The 4,663-nt window shown below is 60.9% G+C and overlaps 3 non-coding genes across 3 annotated transcripts in view; all 3 read left to right on the forward strand.

Moving 5' to 3' along the window:
- The first annotated feature begins 756 nt into the window (after positions 1-756).
- LOC139945627 (small subunit ribosomal RNA) lies at positions 757-2,571 on the forward strand. Its single transcript, XR_011787102.1, has one exon. It is a non-coding gene; the product is annotated as a small subunit ribosomal RNA (ribosomal RNA).
- A 639-nt stretch (positions 2,572-3,210) lies between these two features.
- On the forward strand, positions 3,211-3,367 carry LOC139945671 (5.8S ribosomal RNA). Its single transcript, XR_011787144.1, has one exon. It is a non-coding gene; the product is annotated as a 5.8S ribosomal RNA (ribosomal RNA).
- Positions 3,368-4,031: 664 nt separating this feature from the next.
- Positions 4,032-4,663, forward strand: part of LOC139945649 (large subunit ribosomal RNA) — a 4,054-nt gene continuing 3,422 nt past the window's right edge. The window contains exon 1 of the ribosomal RNA XR_011787123.1: positions 4,032-4,663. This exon is cut by the window's right edge and continues 3,422 nt beyond it. This is a non-coding gene — a ribosomal RNA (large subunit ribosomal RNA).

Here is a 4,663-nt window from a genome sequence, read left to right on the forward strand (position 1 = left end):
CGTGTCGGCACTACCGGACTGGTCCGTCGCAGTGCGCGGGGTGTGGACCGTGCCGTCTCGTTCCCTAAGCGGGAGTGGACGGTGCCGTCTCGCACCCCGGGGCGGATCCCGGACCCAATGGCATTCAGTGAAGCCCGCATGGGCGCGAGAGGCCGACCGGACCGGGGAAAACGGCCCCGGCCCGTTACGCCAAGCGCTAGCGGGACCCCCCTGGCATCCCAGTTGCCGAAGCGTAGGTTGAGCACTTTCCCGAACCCGGGCAACCACACCGGCCGGGCGGGCCTCCACGGCCCACCCATTCCCGGGCGATTGATGGGGGACGGCGGCGGACGACACACGCCCCGGCGAATCTGATTTCTATCCCCCTGGCGATTCGAACGAGAGAACTAGAGAGAAGGGGCGACGGGAGCTGACCCGCAGGCTGGTACGAGCACCGTAGACTCGCGCCTTGGCCACGCGCTTCTGCTCCCGGGACCCGAAACGTGTGTGTGTGTGTGTGCGTGGCAAGGGGACCGGACCATGCTTGGGCTGGTACGAGCACCGTAGACTCGCGCCTTGGCCCGCAGGGTAAACGGGACCGGATTGTGCTTGGGCTGGTACGAGCACCGTAGACTCGCGCCTGGGCCCGCACTTCTGCTCCCCCCGGGAACCGAACCGAAACATTTGGTGAAACGGATCGCCGGCTCGAGCGCCCCGAGCCCGGCAGAATCCGCTCGGTCCGAGCGAGCCCCGCTCGCCGGCCGCAGCACGAGGTGCTACCTGGTTGATCCTGCCAGTAGTCATATGCTTGTCTCAAAGATTAAGCCATGCATGTCCAAGTACAAGCTTTCAAAAGCGAAACTGCGGATGGCTCATTAAATCAGTTATGGTTCCTTGGAGCGCATCCCCTTACATGGATAACTGTGGTAATTCTAGAGCTAATACATGCAATCAAGCGCCGACCTTACGGGAGGCGTGCTCTTATTAGGAACAAGACCAACCCGGGTCCGCCCGGCTCCGTTGGTGAACTCTGGATAACCTGGCCGATCGCACGGTCTCTGCACCGGCGACGGATCCTTCGAATGTCTGCCCTATCAACTTTCGATGGTACGTTATGCGCCTACCATGGTCGTAACGGGTAACGGAGAATCAGGGTTCGATTCCGGAGAGGGAGCTTGAGAAACGGCTACCACATCCAAGGAAGGCAGCAGGCGCGCAAATTACCCACTCCCGACACGGGGAGGTAGTGACGAAAAATAGCAATACAGGACTCTTTCGAGGCCCTGTAATTGGAATGAGTACACTTTAAATCCTTTAACGAGGATCTATTGGAGGGCAAGTCTGGTGCCAGCAGCCGCGGTAATTCCAGCTCCAATAGCGTATATTAAAATTGCTGCAGTTAAAAAGCTCGTAGTTGGATCTTGGGCGCAGGCTGGCGGTCCGCCGCAAGGCGCGCCACTGCCCGCCTGGCCTTCCTCTCGGTCTCCGCCCGGTTCTCTTGACTGAGTGCCGGGCGCGGCCGAAACGTTTACTTTGAAAAAATTGGAGTGTTCAAAGCAGGCCGTGAGCCTGGACAGCAGAGCATGGAATAATGGAATAGGACCTCGGTTCTATTGCGTTGGTTTTCGGAACTCGAGGTAATGATTAAGAGGGACTGACGGGGGCATTCGTATTGCGGTGTGAGAGGTGAAATTCTTGGATCGCCGCAAGACGACCGACTGCGAAAGCATTTGCCAAGAATGTTTTCATTAATCAAGAACGAAAGTTAGAGGTTCGAAGGCGATCAGATACCGCCCTAGTTCTAACCATAAACGATGCCGACTGGCGATCCGCCGGCGTTACTCCAATGACGCGGCGGGCAGTCTGCGGGAAACCAAAGTCTTTGGGTTCCGGGGGAAGTATGGTTGCAAAGCTGAAACTTAAAGGAATTGACGGAAGGGCACCACCAGGAGTGGAGCCTGCGGCTTAATTTGACTCAACACGGGGAAACTCACCCGGCCCGGACACAGTGAGGATTGACAGATTGAGAGCTCTTTCTTGATTCTGTGGGTGGTGGTGCATGGCCGTTCTTAGTTGGTGGAGCGATTTGTCTGGTTAATTCCGATAACGAACGAGACTCTGGCTTGCTAAATAGTCGCGCCGGCCGCCGAGCCGGGCGCTGACTTCTTAGAGGGACAAGTGGCGTTCAGCCACGCGAGATTGAGCAATAACAGGTCTGTGATGCCCTTAGATGTTCGGGGCCGCACGCGCGCTACACTGAAGGGATCAGCGGGTGATCGTCCTTGTCTGGAAGGCCTGGGCAATCCGCTGAACCCCCTTCGTGCTTGGGATAGGGAGTTGCAATTGTCTCCCTTAAACGAGGAATTCCCAGTAAGCGCGAGTCATCAGCTCGCGTTGATTACGTCCCTGCCCTTTGTACACACCGCCCGTCGCTACTACCGATTGAATGGTTTAGTGAGATCCTCGGACGGGCCGCGGCGGGGCGCCTCTGGCGCCTCGCTCGTGCGCCCGGAAGACGATCGAACTTGATCATTTAGAGGAAGTAAAAGTCGTAACAAGGTTTCCGTAGGTGAACCTGCGGAAGGATCATTAACGAGGAACGAAACAAGGACCCGCGCCGGGTCCACAGCGCGGGGACCCCGCCTGACACGGCCGCTCCATGTACATGTCCACGCCGATCCCGAAACGAAGGAAATAACAAAACGACAACAAATATATATATATATAAAAATCTGGCAAAAAAATGTTGCGTTTGTTTGACGGAGGAGGGCGGAGGGATCGGGTGGAAAGTGCGGTCTGGCGGGGCTCCCCCAGTGACGTCTCCGGATGTGTTTCGCGGGAGTGGCCCATGTGCCGGCATCCGAGACCGGACAAGTTGCACCGCGGAGCTCCCCCTGCCCTGTCCGCGGCGGGGTTTGGGGTGCGGGCTCTGGATGGCTGCGCCTGGTCTGTTGGATCCACCGGGGGCCCTGGGACGCCGGGGCCTGGCCTTAAATGCGACCTAGTGGGGGCGGGCAGGGAAGACACGGCGTAATAGAGGCCCGCCGTACTCTCCCACCCCCACAAACGGGCGGCTGCTCCCGTCGTGGGCGGGGCGGAGCGATCGAGTCATCTCGCGCCGTCCCGCGGACTGTGACCATATTTCCCCGCGCCCGAGACCACGGGGCGCGGGACGATAAACCCACTCATTGGTGATCGAACGAACAAGAAGCGAATTTCCAAGAGTTAGACAATTCTTGGCGGTGGATCACTCGGCTCGTGCGCCGATGAAGAACGCAGCCAGCTGCGTGAATCAGTGTGAATTGCAGAACGCAGTGATCATCGGCCTTTCGAACGCACATGGCGGCCCGGGCCCCCCGCGGCCCGGGCCTCGTCCGCCTGAGGGTCGTGAGTACAGATAGAAATCGCCGTGCCGGAGTCCGCGGATACACTCGCGGTGCCCGGGTATACCACGGTGCGAGAGCGACGGCCGGCAGCCGCGAGGAGAAGCAGTTGGTTGTTCTCCCCGCGAGGATTAATGGCTGCAGGCGTCAGATCGGGTAATGCCTTTGTGGAATACACACGAGAACTCTCCCGAAGGGGCACAGAAACCCCCTCTCCAACACGTCCCGCCTTGAAGCGTTGGCGGCAGCACCGGCTCGGCGCTGTCCGTTGTGCTCGGAGGCGCGGGCGACCCGCCGGAGTGTAAACGAGGAACCCCAACCCTGGCAAAGGGAGGAAACCCGCCGTGGCGTGGTCGGTCTCGGTCTGCCCCCATTGTCTGTATGGGCGACCGGAGCAACTCCACACCACGATCGCCGGCTGTCCTCCGCCAACTAAGGAGTAAGGGTGGGGTCCGACGGGTCGCCGCGCGCGCAGTCTCCGGGCCTCGGCCAGTGGCCGCCGGCTCCGCCCCGGGAGACCGGAGAGGGAGAGAGACCGAAAAGGGAGAGCTTCCACTGGGCCCGCGCTGACGGGTCCGTGGGGGGGTGAGGAGCGCGACCCGTTCTTGGCCTCCCAAGCAGGCCGCGGGCTACCCCCCCTCCTATAACAGTAAAACACGAACCGATAATCGACCTCAGGTCGGGCGAGAGGACCCGCTGGATTTAAGCATATCACTAAGCGGAGGAAAAGAAACTAACAAGGATTCCCCTAGTAGCGGCGAGCGAAGCGGGAAGAGCCCATCGCCGAATCCCCGGGCCCCACCGAGGGCTCGAGGGAACTGTGGCGTAAGGAAGTCCACCCCCGCGGCCGTGCCGGCGCCGAGGTCCTTCTGATTGAGGCGTGCTCCGTCCCAGGGCGGGTGTCAGGCCCAGGCAGGCGCCAGCCGGTCGCGGACAAGGGCCTCCGGGAGTCGGGTTGTTTTGTAGCGCAGCCCAAAGAAGGGTGGTAAACTCCATCCAAGGCTAAATACCTTGCACGAGACCGATAGAGCACAAGTACCGTGAGGGAAAGTTGAAAAGCACTCTGAAGAGAGAGTTCAAGAGTACGTGAAGCCGTTGAGAAGCAAACGGGAGGGCCGCGCAGATCGGGCCCGGGAGATTCAGCGCGGCCGGCGCGGTGCCCATCGGGTCCCCGCACGCACTCGAGGCGGCGGGGCCCGGGGGTGTCGGCGCTCGGCCGCGTGCACTTCTCCCGGGCGCGGCGCCCGCGACCGGTTGGGTCGCCGGCAGAGGCCGGCCGGGTGGGGTGCCTCCGACCATGC

Source organism: Asterias amurensis, chromosome 12 (assembly GCF_032118995.1).
Source record: "Asterias amurensis chromosome 12, ASM3211899v1".
Lineage (NCBI taxonomy): Eukaryota > Metazoa > Echinodermata > Asteroidea > Forcipulatida > Asteriidae > Asterias > Asterias amurensis.